This window comes from Panthera onca, chromosome B4, assembly GCF_046562875.1.
Source record: "Panthera onca isolate mPanOnc1 chromosome B4, mPanOnc1 haplotype 2, whole genome shotgun sequence".
Taxonomy (NCBI): domain Eukaryota; kingdom Metazoa; phylum Chordata; class Mammalia; order Carnivora; family Felidae; genus Panthera; species Panthera onca.
Window position 1 is genome coordinate 89,523,936 of NC_138345.1, and position 19,388 is coordinate 89,543,323.

Here is a 19,388-nt window from a genome sequence, read left to right on the forward strand (position 1 = left end):
GTTATCCTATCCTGCCTGTGCATTAACTCTTTAACCTCATCTCGCAGAACCGAAACTTTGTACCTTTTGACCAACAAACATTAACAGTTGTTAAAGTATTCAATACACAGATCTTCACGACATTTTTTAATTGGAAAAGATTTTAAAAATGGCATGTATACAGGTGCCTGGGTGGGTCAGTCGGTTGAACATCTGACTTTGGCTCAGGTCACGGTTCGTGAGTTTGAGTCCCATGTCGGGCTCTGTGCTGACAGCTTAGAGTTGGAGCCTGCTTTGGATTCTGTGTCTCCCTCTCACTCTTCACCTCCCCAGCTTGTGCTCTGTCACTCTCTGTCTCTCAAGAATAAAATAAACATTAAAAAAAAAAAAAAGGCATTTATAGGTTAAATGCAAGAATAGAGAGGGGAAAAAGAAAACCCCAAAGGGTTTACTTCTCTGGGTGATAGGATAAATCTCATTTGGCTTCTGTGTTGTTTTTTTTTTTTCCTCCTATAATTGTCTTGTTTTTCTTTTGTAAATGAAAAAAATTTGCATATGAATTTTATTCTGGGTAGAAACAGCCAGAGGTTCCTGCAGGTTAATCCTAAAAAGGACAGTTTGATTTTTCAGTTTCTCTTAGAGTTTCATTTGTTCCCCTTGATTGACTAATTATTTAAATAAAGTTACCATTCGTTGTGGCATGCATATGGTTGTGTCCAAAATACACTTTCATACAATGGCGACTTCTTAAGAGCATCCTTAAAAGTGCATATCGTTTGTTAATCTTACTGTGGTATTTTGTTTGTCTTAACTGTAGTTTCCTGTTCTTTCGATTTTTGCGTGTCGACTTGCTGAAAATAAATATTTTGTTTTACTGGGTTAGTAAGCCAGACAGAGTGGTGTTGACAATTCAAGGAAACAGCCCAAGCCATCATCAGTTAAAATTGCATTAAGAAGCCAGGAGTACCTTGATTAGAGTTTTATAAGGTAGAGAGCAGGAATATTCTAAATTCCTGGTGCCCGAGCTGTGAAAACTGTACCTGAAATGAAGGTGGGGAGAGCAGGAGAGGACGTGGGTGGGTCAGGGAGAATGAGGGCCAGCGAACCACACTTCAGTGCCCGCGGCTGGGCGCCGAAGACTTTTCAGCAGTGCTTTGTGCTGCCTTGGCGAACGTCGCAGCCTTTTCTTAACGTCTGCTTAAAAACACCTACGTTTTCTTTGAGGTTTTAAGTGAGACCGCCTCCGGTATATATACCATATTTACCTGAACTCCAGTACACCTTGGTATGCCCCGAGGTTTGTACAGACACTGGCGTCAGAAACACAGCCTCAACAGCTTTGTATTTTCTTGCGGAATCAGGTGGGAATTGTTGATGGTTTGTATGCTCGGAGAGAGCCTCTGAGTTTATTTTGCCGATACTAAATGCCTGCTGGGCTGAGAATTTTTGAGGGATGGGCTGAAAGGGATTGAAGGAGATGGACAGATAATTATGGCAAATCAAGAGTGATGAGTATGGACCGTATTGATGAATAGGTACTGTATTAAGTGCTTTATTATGTGATCTCCTCAGTCAACTATCACAGTAACCCTGTGAGATAGGTATTGTTACCCACCATTTACAGGACGGTGTATTACAGATGAATTTATCCTTTTTAAAAAATGTTTATTGAGGCACCTGGGTGGCTCAGTGAGTTAAGCATCTGACTTAGCCTCAGGTCATGATCTCACGGTTTGTAGATTCGAGCCCCACGTCGGGCTCTGTGCTGACAGCTCAGAGCCTGCAGCCTGCTTCGGATCCTCTCTCTCTCTCCCTCTCTCTGCCCTTCCCCTGTTTGTGCTCTCTCTCTCAAAAATAAACATTAAAAAAAATTTTTTTTTTAAATATTGCCATTTTGAAAGTTTTTGTGTTCTTTAGTTGTGTTGTTTTATTAAGTAAAACTTTTTGTTACTAGCCTTCTGTCATCTTTTACCAAAAACAACAACAACAAAAACCCAAAACAAAAGATATTTTGTTCCTGAGGTTAAGAATGGAGTGTGGTTTATCTTCAGACACAGAATCCTCATCTTTATTTGTGTAGGTATTTGAATTTTGAAAATCGAGGCATGACTAGTATAAAGTAAAATGTATAAATCTTAATTGTACAGCTTAATGCGTGTCTCTTCCCCTCAGTTTCCCTCCCCTCTTGCCCCTCCCAACTACCAGCTATTTCCAGCTCAAAATACAGTATGTTTCTGGTACCCCAGAAGGTTCTTTTGTGTCCATTCCTCCCCCCCCCCCGCCCGCCCAGTGTATGTGCTGCTGAAGTGAGCATTTTTGTAATCATTCCTAATCAGTAATATTTTCACCTCTCCGCTAGAACCACTGTACTTTTAGTTTAAAAGTTTATTTCTTTATTTTTTAAGAGTGCGAATGCAAGTGGGGGAGGGGCAGAAGGAGAGGGGAACAGAGGATCTGAAGCAGGCTGTGTGCTTCATATCAATGAAATCTGGAGTATATACTCTTTCTGTAGCTGACAGCTTTTGCCCAATGCAATGTCATGTGATTCATCCACATGTGATTTATCACTAATCAACAGTAAACGAAATCCGGGGTGCCTGGGTGGCTCAGTGGGTTAAGGGGGTGACTCTTAATTCTGGCTCAGGTCGGGATCTCAGGATTGTAGCATCGAGCCCCACATCGGGCTCTGTTCTGAGTGTGGAGCCTGCTTAGGATTCTTTCTCCCCCTTTCTCTGCCACACCCCCGCTCATTCTTTCTCTCTCTCTCTCTCTCTCTCTCTCTCAATAAATAACTTAAAAAATAAATGAAGCCCATATTTGTTTTATTCGTGGGGTTGTTTTTAGGTCCTTTTAGGAGTATTAAACAGTACATGAGAAATCAGTCCAATTTTAAGAGTCCTGTGTGAGGTACCCAAGGTAGGAAATGCATATGGCTGACCATGACATAGAAAGTGCAGAGGAAAACTCCTGATGATGTGCTGTGGCTGCCCTGGTACCAGGCTTTGTGTAGAAGGAATGAGACCTGTACCTTGGAAAGTGGCTGGACCTCACGCAGATGGGCACTAGATTTTGGGCTAAGGGATGGAATCTGGGCTCCCAACAGGTGTTTGTGTTTGATGGCAGGCATAAATTTGGTCCTCAAACCTGGAGCAGGTCAAGGAGGCACTTCCTGAATGTCTGGCCCTGCAACCTTTGAGATATTTCCCCACTTTGGAAAGGTTCTTTGGGCAGCGGGTATGGCATTGCAGTAGGATGTTGGCCATGTCGAACTGAGGGTCAGGAGGGAGATCTGGGCTGGAGAAAATGAACACAAAACTGGTTGTAGCTGTGGAAGTGGACTGGGGCTCCTGGCTGGAACTCTAGAGTGGTGGGGTTCACCCAGGATGGTTGTCAGAATTGCTCATAAAACTCGTGGAAATACAGTGGCTGGGCCTACCTGGAAGCTTTGATGGGTGTTCTGGGGTCACAGCAGTCACTTGGATTTTTGTTTATTTATTTTGAGAGAAAGAGCATGTGAGCTGGGGAGGGGCAGAGAGAGGAGAGAATCTGCCTGATGTGGGGCTCAAACTCACAAACCAGGAGACAGTGACCTGAGCTGGAATCAAGAGTTGGACTATTAATTGACTAAGCCACCCAGGTGCCCTGCTATTTGGATTTTTAAAAATGCCTCTATTTATTCTAATGTACTTTCCCTCCCCATGCTGCAGGTTAGAATCAGTAAGGAAAATGGGTCTTGAGCTCCCCTCTAGGACACAGTCAGATCCCAGGAGAGTCAGAAGATGGAAATGTTGACACCTGGCTAGGCAAGAGAGCGGTATTAAATGTGTCTGGTTTCCAAAGTGGTCATGATGTCCCTGCTTAAACACTTCCAGAACAGAGAGCTTGCCAGTTTCCCAGGCAGCCGTTTTTGGAAGATCGGAAAAGCTTTTTGGTAAAACAAGCCAAACTGTCTCCTTGTGTAGCTTTCACAGAGTGGTCTTTGCTTTTGCAGAGTGGGCTTCATATCTCCCTGGTTTCCTTTTCCCGTGCTGAACCTCCCCAGTGCTTAGTCCTCCTGTGGAGTTTTCAGAGCCTCTGTTGCCATCGTCTTTCAATTGGTCCTCTTTCCACTATTGCTCTTCAAATAAGACATCCCCCAAATTAGGCATTTTTTTGACGAGCACGGAGTGGGACCATTTACTCCTCTCTTGTTACAAAGATAATAATATACTTCTGTCTTTTTTTGAGGGGGAGTGGAGGGATCACAAGTGTAGACCTTACATGTGCCTTTAGTTCATCTTGGATTCATCCTATTCTTTGAGCCCCTGGATGTTAACTTTGATCTGGCCCACCCTCCCAGCTGTCGTTTCACCAGCGTGATGAGCAAATTTGATCCTCCCCAAGGAGAAGAGGAAGCAGAGCCTCCGAGCCAGGCTGAAGCAGTGCCTCAATGTCCCTATCTCATGACTCCCATAATGTGCTGAGTTCTGAGCTGACAGAGAAGATCAGATTCAAGTATTTAATCAATAGTTGGCTAATGAGTTGTCTTCTGTGGCTAAAATAAAATTGCCTTTGCACCCCAGGAGATGTTTACTAGGGAGTTTTAGGGGTCCTGCCTCTTCCTGTACCTTACAGAAGCAGTTGCACTAAACTTGCACCAAAGTGATTTGCCATTTTGGGTGCTTCCTATGGATTCTTACACGTATTTGCTTACAGTAAATCACACTCCTTGGAAAGTCCCTGCTCTGAGTATTTACTTTTAGTCCTGTAAACTATATGACTTGGAGTTGCACATAGCACTGACTGAGCCAGCCAGGCACCCCCAAACGTTCTTATTTTGAAATATTGGAAGATCTAAGGCAGCAGCTTGAGATTTACAACAGACTAGTTGGTGGTTAGACATTAGATTATCATGCTTTTCAGTGTATCAGCAATATCCTTTTTGAATAGGGATGAAGAGGAGTGGCATCGTGACTTCAAATTAGCTGAGGTTCTAATGGCAGAATAAACAGTGTAATCTTAAGGTTTCTTGAATAGTATAATTTTCTGAATGATGACATATTTTTGTTTTGCTTTGTACAACCAGATCTGTGACTTCTTTAAAGGCATTGTTTTTAAACTTTCTCCACCTTTCTGTGTATGCTGTAGCACACTGCTTGCTTCATGGTAGGTGCTCAGACTTTTTTTTTTTTTTTTTGAGAGAGAATGCACACACGGGGGAGGAGCAGAGAGCGGGGCGGGGGGGGGGGGGGGGGGGGAGAGAAAATCCCAAGCAGACTCCATGCTGTCAGTGCAGAGCCAGATGCAGACTCCAACCCATGACCGTGAGATCATGACCTGAGCCAAAATCAAAGAGTTGGATACTTAACCGACTGAGCCACCCAGGGGCCCCAAATTCTCTTTAAAGTCTTGGTGTCTTCAGTACTCAACCAGAAGCATGTCTGTGGAGTGATGTCTGAGGATGACCTAACCGGGTCCTAACTCCGGTTCACCCTCCAGGATCACCAGGTTGGTAGAGGGCAGTTGTTAGTGGAGCTCCTCTGGATCCAAGAGCAAATTCATGTTGGAGAAAGATATTATCGCTCCAGTGTCAGATTGCCCATTTTCCCTCCTTCTCTCAATTCTGACTCCCACTAAAATCACTTTAGTAGCACTAGGAGGAGTATTTTCTACCTTGGCATAATCGTCTAGCCACTAGTCTAATTTTTTTTAACATTTTATTTTGAGAGAGAGAGCGTGCGTGTGCGAGAATCAGGGAGGGCAAAAAGTGAGAGAGAGAATCCTAGGCAGGCTCTGTACTCACAGTACTGTACTGTGTACTGTGAGTACAGAGCCTGATGCGGGGCTCAAACCCATGAACCGTGAGATCATGACCTGAGCCAAAACTAAGAGTTGGACACTTAACCAACTGAGCCACCCAGGTGCCCCACCACTAGTCTAATTTTTAATTAAAACTATCTTCCATCTGAAACTAATTCACCAAGGTTCCCTTCTCTCATTTCCAAGTAAGTGATTTCAGTCATGTGCATCTTTGTTTTTGCATTAACTTCCATGGATGCTATTCAAAAGACAAAACAAAACTACTTATGTGCCATGACTTACTAGTCTTAAGAGCTAATGACACCGATACCCGTCCCAGGAGAAATCCGCTCCAGAGTGAAGTGAGAGCAAGGGGAGATGCTTAATTCACAGATGGTTTGTGGACACGTTCACTTCAGCACATACACTAAAATTGGAATGATGCAGAGAAGATTAGCATGGCCCCTGCTCAAGGATGACCTACAGGTTCATGACGGTTCACTGTTTAACAAAGTGGTTTGTGCACAAAGCACATGCTTCCCTCTGAGTAACACTGGTATAAATCTGTAGAGGTGTTCAAATCTACATAAGGCCCACAGGTATTATATTTCGTATTTAGTATTTCTGTGACCAAATGGTTTACCTTAAAAAAAAATCTTGTGATGTCCCATTTCTTTTTCCCTTTTTTGAGAGAGAGAGAGAGAGAGAGAATCCCACAAGGGTCAGAGAGAGAGAAAGCAGGGCTCGTGTTTTTGTTTTTGTTTTTGTTTTTAACCCGAAGTGGGGCACGAGCTCACTCAAAGTGGGGCTCATGCTCACCCCATGTGGGGCTCAAACTCACGAACTGTGAGATCATGACCTGAGCTGAAGTCAGGTGTTTAACAACAGACCCACCCAGGTGCCTTGCGATATCCCATTTCTTTGAAACGGCTTCATTTAAGAGGATACGGTATCAAAATTAAAAAAAAAAATGCACGTTATCAAATGAAGTATCATTCAGTGGCCTGTATGTGTTGTTTTTGGAGGGAATGAGGCCGGAATCTTCATGGAACAGCTGGCCAGATCTAGTTTCCTGGGGTGGTGGCGAGGCAGGGGACTGAGAAGAGAGTCCTAGATGCTATGGAGAGGAGTTCGCTCCTGAAATGCTTGTTTTAGCCATTGTTCTGTCTTCTAAAATTATCTAATTGTAGAAAACAAAAAACAGAACATGGTGCTGTTTTGGGAACATATATCTAGCTTAAAAACTTTTTCTATTTAAAAAAAAAATAAAAATTAAAAAAAAAAATTTTTACTTTCAAGAGAGAGAGACACACACACAGAGCATGAATGGGGAAGGGGCAGAGAGAGAGAGAGAGAGAGGGAGACAACAGGATCGGAAGCAGACTCCAGGCTCTGAGCTGTCAGCACAGAGCCCGACACGGGGCTCAAACTCATGAACCCTGAGATCATGACCTGAGCCAAAGTCAGAAGCTTAACCAACTGAGCCACCCAGGCGCACCCCCCCCCCCCCCAATTTTTCTCTTTTTAACTGGAATCTCATTGTCGGAGGAGGAGATCTTGGCATATGCCTACTTATAAAATTTCTGAATGTAATGTTTACTAGACAGAATTATTTTTGAGGTTATTTGTGGCATAGGTGTATATGCATCTGATGGTGACGGACAGGTACGTACCGGACTTTTAAGTACTTGCTAAGTACTTTGGAAGATGTAGAAGGAATGTAAGACTTTTTTTAAGATTTTATTTTAAAGTAGTCTCTACATCCAACGTGGGGCTAAAACCCACAACCCTGAGATTGAGAGTCCCACACTCCACTGACTGAGCCAGCCAGGTGCCCCTGGAATGGAAGACTGTTAACGAGATACTAACTTTGAGATGGCCTAATGGGAAGGAGTGGGGTCCAAATACTAATGGGATAGGATTTCTGGGTCTGTGAATATTGTAAATTTAGATCTTGGGAATGGTTGTATACATTGTGAGTATACTAAAACCACTGACTTGTGTGCTTCACGTGGGTGAATTTTATGGTTACGTGAGTTATATCTAAATAACTTTAAAAAAGAGATGTTACCAATTTTTAGTGCAGAGAAGATTCCCAAATTGCTTGTGATTTCCTGCTTTCCTTTTTCCATTTGCCAGATCTCCCAAAGTAGTTGAAATGAAAGATAAAGAACCTTTAACGCTCGTATCTTCTGGTGGTAAGGAAATGCTGAGTGGCCCTGAATTTGTGCAGTGAATGTTGTTTATACAAGCCTGTGTCTTTTAGCCCAGAGACCGGAAAAAATACAGGCTGAAGGCTCGCTTGAGCAAAAAGCGGTCGGAGAAATGGGCCTGTCTGCCCGTTGGAAAACCTGGGACTTCATGATATTGATCCCTTAATTTATGGACCATTCCAGGCTGTCAACAAAGTAGTTGTCTAAAGTAAAATCCTGACACATGCTCTAATGTGGATGAACCTTGGAGACCTTAAGCTAAGGCACAAAAAGACAAATGTTACAGGATTCCACTTACATGAGCTACCTAACGTAGTGACATTTATAGAGATAAAGTAGAATGGTGGTTGCCAGAGGCTGGGGGAGAGGAAAATAGGGAGATACAACAGATATAGAGTTTCAGTTAGAGAAGGTGAAAGCAGCCTGGAGATGGGTGTTGGTATGTTGCAGAACTGTGTGAAACTGTACTTAATGCCCCTGAACTGTACACTTAAAAATCAGTAAAATGAGGGGCGTCTGGCTGGTGTAGTAGAGCGTGTGACTCTTGATCTCATGGTCAGTTTGAGCCCCATGTCGGGGGTGGAGTTTACTTTAAAAAATGGGTAAAATGTGGGGTGCCTGGCTGGCTCAGTCAGTAGAGCTGGCAACTCTTGATCTTGGGGTCATGAGTTCAAGCTCCACATGGGGTGTAGAGCTTACCTAAAATTAAAAGAAAATGGGTAAAATGTTAAATTCTTTTTTTATAAAGTATTTTTTTCTTTTATCTTTTAAAAATGTTGATTTTTTTTTTAAATATTGTTTTTAACATTTGTTTTTGAGACAGAGAGAGACAGAGCATGAACGGGGGAGGGTCAGAGAGAGGGAGACACAGAATCTGAAACAGGCTCCAGGCTCTGAGCTGTCAGCACAGAGCCCGACGTGGGGCTCGAACTCACGGACCTCAAGATCATGACCTGAGCCGAAGTCGGCCGCTTAGCTGGCTGAGCCACCCAGGCACCCCTAAAATGTTTATCTTGAGAGAGAGAGACAGCACTCGCGTTCATGCAGGGGAGGGGCAGAGAGAGACGTAGAGAGAGAATCCCTAGCAGGCTTCATGCTCTCAGCGTAGAGCCTGATTCGGGGCTTAAACTCAACGAACCGTGAGATCATGACCAGAGCCAAAACCAAGAGTCCAAGGCTTAACTGCCTGAGCCACCCAGCATGGGACTTACTTTTAAGTAATCTCTACACCCAGCATGGGACTCAAATTTATAATCTCGAGATCAAGAGTCACATGTACTACTCACTGAGCCAGCCAGGTGCCCCTAAAATTTTAAATTCTATGTTATGTATATTTAAACACACACAGGCACACACGCACACACGCACACAGAGAGAAATTAATTAAGAGTAAAATCACTTTGGAAGAAAAGAGAGTGGGACACGGCATCTGAATTCTCCACCAGACTGAGCACTGGTTCCAGTAGCTTAGCTTCTGCCACTATCCCGAGTATGTGTGAGGGACGAACCAGATGCTCAGCGAGGTCTCCACCTACTGTACCTTCCTTCTGATCCTCCCACCTGTCATTCCTGGAGCATCTCCTGTGTCCCAGAAATTGAGCTCTGCCCTGGAGAAAGGTAAACGTGTGCCCCGAGGCACTGATAATCCCGAGGGAGGTTGGGAGAGATGCATTTGCTTTTTGCCAAGTGTCCCATCGCATAGTGTGCTCATCTGTGGTAGTAAGTGTGGGTGGCACTATTTAGGTAGTATTTGGGGGGTGGCAGTGAAATGTCTGGAACCCGGTTTAAAGTAGTCAAATCAGTACATAGCTGACATTTGATGCCCACAGATGCACTCTTAAAAAAGACAGTGTCAGTAGAAGAGTAAGACTCGTTTATAGCCTGAAAATTCATCATGGAAGAAAGAAGTCCTCATGGTGCCAGAGGAGCTGTGCACTTTTGTGAGGAGCCACCAGGATGAGGAAGAGGCAGACTTACCTGATGGCTCTCCTGTTTCCTGGGGCAATACAAGGCCAGACACACCGCTAGTTCCTTCAGGAACTGACGGGGCAGTCAGTGGAGGACACAAGAATACAAACCCGAGACGAAACATGTTTACAGTGTCCTGTAACAACATAGCGTAGACTGGGTGGCATATAAACCCCAGGATTTTATGTCTCACAGTTCTAGCGGCTTAGAAGGCCAAGACGAGGGCCGTGCACATTGGGTGTCTGGTGAGGGCCTGCTTCCTGCTTCACAGCAGTGTTTTGCTGTGTCCTCCCTGGTGCTCACAGGGGCGGAGGAGCTCTCTGGAGTCTTTTCTGAGGGCACTAATCCCTCAGGAACCTGATCAAGTCCCACAACCCCACCTCCTAATACCATCTCACTGGGGATTAGCACTTCAACATACAAGTATCAGGAGGATGCAAATATTCAGTCTGTAGCACAGAAGCAATATATAATTGGTTGAAAATTAATTTGCTAAGAACAAATGACAGAAGGGAAACATGAAAGTCTGATGGGTCATTGATCATGAGCTTGGACAGTCTAGCTTCAAAACACACTTTATATGCTGTCAGTGTTTTTAGGGAGAGCTCATTCTCAGAGGCGGTCTTCATCTGTTAAATAAATTCTTTACCAGGGAGGAGGAGGAGGTGAGGGAGGAGGTAGGGAGGTGAAGGGAGGCAAGGATGTGATATTTTTGGAACAGCTTGAAATACAAAGTAATTTCCTGATAAGATTAGTTCCTCTTAAGCGAAACCCCAACTGTGGTCACTCGCTTAGTAATGAAGAAGTCCAAGCAAACTGGACAGGTTTAGAAAAACTGGGTCCCTAGCTCTTGTGCTGAATTCCCAGGTCATGTCCTACACCCACTTGAAGTTCACTTCTGGATCAGGGAGGCATCAGTTTTTGTGGAGTACTTTATTTTGATTTGATTTGTGAATTTCGTAAGTAAATCAGTCTTTATTTCCCTGTCACTTTTCCATATGGAAAAGCACTTATTCAGAATAGAGCAAATTTTGAAAGGAAGTATAGAAAAATCAATGCTGGGGCACCTGGGTGGCTCAGTTGGTTAAGCGCCTGACTTTGGCTCAGGTCATGATCTCACGGTTCATGAGATTGAGCCCTTTGTGGGGCTCTGTGGAGCCTGCTTGGGATTCTCTCTCTCCCACTCTCTCTGCCCCTCTGTCATCACGCTCACTTTTTCTCTCAAATAAACTTTAAAAAAAAGACATGAAAAACGCTAAGAATTAGGTATTATTAGCAATGCTCCTGGAAACAAATTCTGGGTTTTTTTCCCTATAAAAGGGACACTAGAAAATAATTACACTAAAAGCAATACTTCTTTCCACTTGCTAATTCCATTATCATTTACAGTTACATTTAGAAGCTGTTGTAATAGGCATTTAAAAGGAAAATATTAAAGAGCTATCTTATTGTGTTTAAGGGTATGAATACTGAGTCTATGTTGGCTTGTATTATAAGGAAACTGTTGCCTAAACCTGGCTAGGTACTGTTAGGGACAGATACAATTTCATATTTCATAAGTAAGTTTCTACTTGGTCATTAATCTGATTTCTTGACCTTTAAGGAGTAGGTCACAAATCATTTCTTTTGTTTGTTTTTTTTTTTTTAAATAGGCTATGATACTGTCATTTATTTTATATTTTAAATGCAGGGAAACATCTTTAAAATATGTTTTCCCTGGTGACTAAGATAATACATGCTCAATGCACAATACTTGGAAGTTAGGAAAAAAATGGAGAAGTTTCTGGAAAATCTCTTCCTTTCAGGCAGTCTGTTTCAGGATAACTGCTGGGTGTGTTTTGAGCAAGCTGATTCCCTGTTGGTTTGCTTTCATCCAGCCTAGCCACCCCTTCTGCTTTGGAGGATGTATTTGTAGAGGGGCTTGTCAGGGTATACCACTGTCCTTTTCCTGCCTCCTGTCTGGTCTCTTGAATGTGGAGGATTTGGGAGGCAGTCACCTGGCCTTACCCCATCAACTTCCTGTCTTCTCCATGGGTGCACAAGGAGCTTTATTTTGCATTTGTTAAATGTTAAAGTCAACAGGGGGCACCTGTCGTTGGAACCCGGGGACTCTTGATCTCGGGGTTGTGAGTTTGAGCTCCTTTTGGGGGTAGAGCTTAAAAATAAAATCTTAGACAACAACAACAACAACAAACCAGCCCATTGAAGTCAACAGAATATACTGCAGCAACCCTGTACTTGTGAATGTGTGTTCTCGGGGTCTGTTTCTAAATCTGGGGCAATCAGAAGACTTTCTGTACAAGGGAAGACCCCTCCAGTGGTAGGCATTGGGTTCAGATTCTGGCTCCACGATGCACTGGAATTGTAGCCGTGACAAACAAGCTCAACTTGGTTTTCTCATTAATAATAACGTTCTTTAGATAAAATTATGTGATTGATTGATGCATTAACAGGCTACCTCCATTGATGGTGTACCCACCAAAACCTGTCTGTTTCTTTCATTCAGCAGTGTTTGTGGAGCATCACCTGCATGCCAGGCTTTGCCCTTGGTACTGGACACCAAAACAAAGAAAAGAATACCCTGTCCACAGGGAGCTCAGAAGGCAGTAATAAACAAGATAATCGCCTGAAATATATGATACATTAAGTAGTGATAGGTACTAAGGAGAAAAGAGTACAAGCGTGAAAGGGGTCTGTGTATGTGTGCATGTGTTAGGGGAAAGGAGGAAATAATTCAGTTATTGAACCTGTAATGTAGCTGCATGTTGTTTCCATGTGTGATGGATCTCGATACTCCAGTTGGAGGCCAGAACTTGTCCCTTTGTTGAGGTGGAACTTCCTTGATGCCCCTGGCATGGTGTTTTCGGGAGGAAGTGGTGGGTTCTGATCCTGCCTGGCTGGGAGTGCAGGTTCTAGTAACGAAGGGTTTGAGAGGTACGTGTATGTGTGGTCTTTCGATCTATCCTGGAAAGTGCTTAGAATAGTGTCAAGCGTTCAATAAATGTTAGTTATTATATGTTAACACTGTTTAGCTATTGTCTCCTGTTATAAAACTCAGAAGTTTTAAATAGAAACCAGAGGGGCCGCTCTCTTGGAAAAAGTGCCTGGTGCTAGAAGCAGTAATTACGCAAGTGTTAGATTTGGAGCACAGATATGATGTGGACCCTCCTCCTCCCGATTTCCCACTCTCTCATCTTTTTTCCCCTTTCAGCCCTTGCGGCCATTTGGAGGAATAAATTTTTAAGGCAGGAGCCATGGTTAATGTATGTAACAGAGGCTGTGTGTTACTTAACGTCTGTTGAATCAATAGGCGAAAGGAACAAGCACATTCTCAAAGCACAGTCAAGTTTCTAAAAATGTACTTCGATAAAGGGATGAGGATAAGAGACTGTAGTAAAGGTGTGGTGCATGCTGATTGATGGGAAGACAAGAACAGTGCTTTTCCTAAACTTGAGCCATATCTTATTGAGCGACTACATACGGGTTTTGGAGAGTAACGGAATTCCGTTCAGGGATGTGAGCTTATTCTGTGTGATGGTATACCATCAACTTCTCATTCTCAGTGATGCTTTTTTAGTTTAAGAAATAAGGATTGGGGCGCCTGGGTGGCTCAGTCGGTTGAGCGTCCGACTTCAGCTCAGGTTGTGATCTCATGGTTTGTGGGTTCGAGCCCCGTGTCGGGCTCTGTGCTGACAGCTCGGAGCCTGGAGCCTACTTCGGATTCTGTGTCTCCCTCTCTCTCTGCCCCTCCCCTGCTCATGCTGTGTCTCTCTCTGTCTCAAAAATAAATTAAAAAAAAAATTAAAAAAATAGAAAAAAAAAGAAATAAGGATTTCTACTACTGGTATTAAAAAAATTAAATTTTACTGAAGGTTACTGCTAATTATTTCAGTTCTCTATACATCATGTCTGCCTCAGTTTAGTAGTGGTCACCAAGTCAGTTTTAATAGTAAATAAATGTCCACTGAAGATATTACAGGGACACCTGGGTGGCTCAGTTGGTTAAACTGTCCGACTCTTGACAGTTCAGGTCACGATCTCACGGTTTGTGAGTTCCAGCCCTGCGTTGGGCTCTGTGATGACAGCACAGAGCCTTCTTGGGATTCTCTCTCTCCCTCTCGCTCTCTGCCCCTCTCCCACTCATGATCTTTGTCTCACTCTAACAAAATAAATAAACTTAAAAAAAAAAAAAAGAAAATATTAGAACTATCCCCTCTCCCTAAAAAAATCAGAGGCCCAGAATTAAAAGACACAGTGTTCTCTGTTGGTTATGGTATTTTGCGAGCTAAAGTATCCTCTACAATTAGAAAAGCGATGAAGTACAGTGGAAAGTTTAGCATGGATCTAGATGTCAGCCTCTTTCTCAACCATTGTATAAAATTTGAGGCTAATCTTAGTGTGTCTCTGTTTTCTCACACGTGAAGTAAATGTAATGATCTCAAAAGGTGGTGGCGATGATTTGATGGGTTGATATAGGTGTGTCAGACACAAGGTAGATGTTAAAATTACATCTGGTTGATTTGGCTTTTGTGAGGAAGGAAATTTGTTCATTCCTGATGTTGACTTTGAAAGCCCTCAGTCAGGTTGCCCCATTGATAAACATTAATTTTTATGTTAGATTTAAAAAAAAAAATTTTTTTTAATGTTTATTTTTGAGACAGAGACAGAGCATGAATGGGGGAGGGGAAGAGAGAGAGGAAGACACAGAATCGGAAGCAGGCTCCAGGCTCTGAGTTGTCAGCACAGAGCCCGACGCGGGGCTCGAACTCACGGACCGTGAGATCATGACCTGAGCCAAAGTTGGATGCTTAACCGACTGAGCCACCCAGGCGCCCCTGTGTTAGATTTTTATTTTTTATTTTTTATCTGGGGGTGGGGAGGGGCAGTGGGAGAGAGAGCATTAATCTTAAGCAGGCTCCTCACTCCTCACAGAGCCCGACACGGGGCTCAATCCCATGACCCTGGGATCATGACCTGAGCCAAAATCAAGAGTTGGATGCTCAACTGACTGAGCCACCCCGGTGCCCCTTTAATGTTCAGTTTTAATCTAATGTTACCGTTAAACACTGGCTTTAATAATACTGCTAAGCGGGGAAACCTGGCTGGCTCAGTTGGTAGAGCGTGCGACTCTTGATCTCAGGGTTGTGAGTCCCAGCCTGCGTTGGATGTAGAGATTACTTAGAAAAATAAAATCTTAAAACAGAATGCTGCCAATCGCTGTCATGGGAATGATGATGACCGTAGGCAGCCTGACACTGTGAAGGGCTTCATGTGTGTTAGTTACCCCGGTGGCTCGGAACAGGGACACTCTGAGGGCATGTATTTCTGTGATGATCTTTTTGCTGACAAGAAGCAGATTAAGAGATTTAGAAAGTAAGAAAAGTAAGGAAAGAAAAATGTTAAGAGATCACTTTTTGTTGGTCCAGACAGCATGAGTTAAAAAGTCATGGGAGGTTGCTGATAACAGTTGGCAGTTAAGAACTTTCTTTTGGAAGCAGTTCAGTGTTTTGCGGGACAGAAGCCAGGTCTTTGCTCTGCCTGCCCCTACAACAGCTAACCGTGCTTCATGCACACAGTATTGGGTTTTTCGAATGCCAGTTGAACGGAATCCCACAGGTTGGGTGTAGTTGCATGGTCTCCCTGAAAAATTCCTGGAGAGTTTCTGTGTTTTCCTCTAAATTGATCTGTCCACCCGGCAAACAACTGGCTTATGGCTATTAGTTCCCACAGGAACGAGAGCCGGGCCTGTAATCTCTGTTCTGCAGGGAAGGAAGTAGGCTGGAAAATGACAGCAGACAGCTTGGTCACCAGACGCTCTGGGCAGGCCTGAGACGGTCGCGATGTGTGTCACCTTCTCTGTCTTCGGGATTCCTGATGTTGGGGTTCTCCAGGCAGCTGGGAACTTGGGGTGAATCAGCAATTGGCTGTCCTTACACCTAGCAATTTAGAACTTTTGATACACCTGATACTCTAGTTACCTGGAAAGGAAGATTCTAAGGTCTAGAATGCAACATTATTTTTGTCTCCTGACTTTTGTGCTTCCTCTTTGAATGTTGACATTTTAGTGAATATGGAGAGAAGTTGATTTAACAGTTTTTCTTAAAATAAGACCAAAGAGACATAACATACCAATATGAGTCTCTTGAGTAGATAAAAAGTGGCTGTAAAAGATTATTTCTGGAACAGATGGGGAACTCTTACTATGAAAGGGATACTAAGAAGTTCTTATCGATTTTTCTTAGGTATGATGGAGGTGGTTTTGATTATGTAGGAGAATGGCCTTCTTCAGAGATTCATGCTTAAGGATGGAGGGGTAGAGGGTCATCATGTCTGCAATGGAGAAATGGTTCTGCAAAATAAATAACGTTCACTCCCTACAGAGGGCTGGAATTGAGTGCACGGAGGGCAGGGACCACATCTGCCCTAGCGCCTGACACATAGTAGCACGCATAGTATTTGCTGAGTGGGAAGCCTTTCCCCAGAAACCAGCCAGCGCGGTTTCGCCTGCTTCTTCCCCTTCCCTGGGCTCTTCAAGGGCAGGGTCTATCTTTGAATCTTCCCAAAGCACCTTGCACAGTCCTGGGCACTCATTTAATCTCTGTCGAATGAATGGGAAAAATGTGAATAGCACCACCATTTGAAAGTAATAGCAGTGACCGTTTCAAAGTGAGCTGTTTTGTTTTCCTTGCAGACTTACTGACTGGCAGGAACCCAAGAATGGGGGGCATTCTGTCTGTTGGGTTCCTCATGGGTGTTTTCAGAAAATAAGGCCGAGTTTGTTACAGATCTGACAAGGGAGCGGCAGGGCATTGGGTGGTCCAGTTCAGATCTCCAAGACTGATGTATTTTTGCAGAAAATAAGCAGGTGCCACTGTGTGTAGTGAAAGCTGAGCTTTCTGGAACTTCCCATCCCAAACTTTGGAATTTGGTTTGCTCTTGGGCTGGGCCAGAGGCTTTAAGAGGCTAGTGGGTAGGCTTGGGATTGCTGTCAGGTTATGAAGTGTTGTTTAAGCCGTTGGGTGATTTGGGGAAGGGAAGGAAAATTTACCATTTTGTGCTAATTTGTTGCCTGTTGCTCATACTCTTTTACATTGTTCAGTGCTTTTTTTTCCCCCCTCAAGAAATGCAACGTGAAATGATAGCTGTAGTGAACTTTCTTCCCTAAGTGCTAAGCAAATACCTTCAGTGTTTAGGCATAGAATGGAATTCGTTACAGAGTGCTGTTTATTTTCTGTTTAGGAGGAAAGAGCTGGAGCACAAAGGAAGGAAAACCATTTACTTGCTATGTGAATTTGAAATTTCTTCCTTTCTTTTTTCTGTCTTCTGAGACGTTCAGAGTGGTTAACTGAAACAGACTTCTAAAAATACCCGTTAGCACAGCAAGTATTTTCTCTGTCTAAAATTAGCTGATTTGAGCTATGTAGTCTGGTTTTCTAAATCCTTCCATCAGGTGCTCTAGCCGCTTCTCGCTGTCGTTTTACGAGCTGTGGGTAACATGTTTGGGGGATGCAAACTAGGAATGACTTTATCTTTTATACAAAAATTTACAAATACCTGAGGTGAGTTCCAGCTTCGGGCTCACTCTTCCAGGAGGCCTTCCCAAGGTGTTTCCTGTGCTTTCTTTTCTTATGAAAGAGAGAAAGAGTGAGGGGGCGAGGTGGGGGAGATGGAGTGGGGAGGAGGGGCAGAGAGAGAGAATCCCAAGCTGGCTGCATTCACCACGGACCCCCACAAGGGGCTGGGTCACGACTCGAGCCGAAATCAAGAGTTGGACGCTTAAGCAACGGACTGAGCCCCCGCCCCGCACCCCTCCTGTGCTCTCTTTCATCTCACCTGTCGTTCTCAATAGCTCAGCTTTCTGTGTCCCACCCCTGTCCTACCCCGAAGGGCAGAACCTGTGCTCTGCTCACTGTTCTATCCCAGTGCCTCATACAACTATTTGCTTAATATTTAGGCGCCTAACAAATATTTGTCCACCGTTAAAAAGTTGGTCCATTTACTGAGCAGAAAGAAAGGGAAATATTATTTGTTGGTGGTGTTGACAAAGAGACCTGTCTCTTCACGTGAAAATTAAGGAAGTGGGAACGGAAGAGAAAGGGGGAGAGAAGCTAGTTGGGCTGGGAGTGGCTCAGAAGCGTGGCCAGGGTCTGGGTGTAGTGACAGAAGCCCGTTGCCTGACAGAGAGGCTCCTGAGAACACCTCCCTGCCTACCTTTCCTCTGCCTGGGCCGTAGATAGCACTGGGCCTTTCTGAGGTGTGTTTATGTTTTTAAAATACTGTCTGTGCTTTCCAAAAATGTGGTTTCCCTGCCTCATATGGGAAACATTGACTTGGTGAAAGTTAGGTACACTTGGTCAACAGTTTGCATTTGTCCGTTTCTGAAACTGTTTTCCAGTTTTGTGAAAGTGTGCTCTTTGTGTTACAAATTCCTTGAAGGGAGGGGTCCTGGCTTCTCTTTTAAGGATCAGTTAGTCGAGAAGGAAGACTGGGGTAAGGAAGGTGGAGGCCAAAGTTTGCCTTCATGGCTGACGGCAGAGGATGCTGGTGTGCAGAATGTGGCTTATTCTTATGGGCAGAGGGCCTTCCCAAGGCTGGCCTCCGGTGCTCTGCTGGCCCCCTCTGCAGGGTGAGTGCAGAACGTTAGCCCCCAGGTGAGGACAGAGGGACAGGGGGACTCCGCGTGCACTCCTGCTTTCTCCTTCCGGACCCACTGATGCTGTTCTCCTCCCTTGTTGAGGAGGCAGACTCATGGGTGGAGAGAGGAGGCCTTCCTTTTCTATTAAGAGGTAAGAAAATGGCACCCACAGAGGTGATATCCTTTCTTAAAGTCACACAGCTAGTTGGCAACAGATTTTTCTCCTGGGCTTTAGAAGCCATTTGGAATGCATGGAAAGGGCATGATTTTGGAGCTGGCCAGGCCTCATGTTCACGTGCTACTACCTCTGTGACCTTTGCATTGGTTTATATATCTGAACAATGGGATTTGACTTCCGACCTCAAGGCCTCTTGGGAGGGTTACAGTAGATCTAACCCATGTTTAATAGCCTGGGCCAGTACTCCATTTCCCCCTAATCAGCAATGCAAATCTCCCCAGGCCTGTCCACGAGTTCTTTCTCATAAATCCTGGCTTAGAGTCTTGGGAAACTTGGTGATGGGGAGGTGGTTCTCAGAGTGAGAACCTGACTCTTCTTTGAGGCAGAGAAAGGGGGAGAATCTCAAGCAGGCTCCACAGAGCCTCTGCGGGGCTCGAACTCATGAAACCATGAGATCAGGACCTGAGCCGAAATCAAGAGTCGGACGCCCAACTGATTGAGCCACCCAGGCGTCCTGGAAATTGAGTATTGTAAATTTGATATTTTGGGAGGAAAAGAGTTGTTCCTAAGGAAGTAAAGTGTTAAATTGGAAAGAATTTCATGTGTCCTATCCACCGTAGAAGAACTTGTGTCACAC

General features: G+C 44.1%; 1 protein-coding gene and 1 non-coding gene across 2 annotated transcripts in view; both read left to right on the forward strand.

Annotated features, from left to right (window-relative positions):
* The window catches only part of RASSF3 (Ras association domain family member 3), a 72,095-nt gene that overhangs the window by 27,370 nt on the left and 25,337 nt on the right, over positions 1-19,388 (forward strand). The window lies entirely within an intron of this gene.
* Positions 6,166-6,267, forward strand: LOC132660442 (U6 spliceosomal RNA). The gene has a single exon (XR_009601792.1). It is a non-coding gene; the product is annotated as a U6 spliceosomal RNA (small nuclear RNA).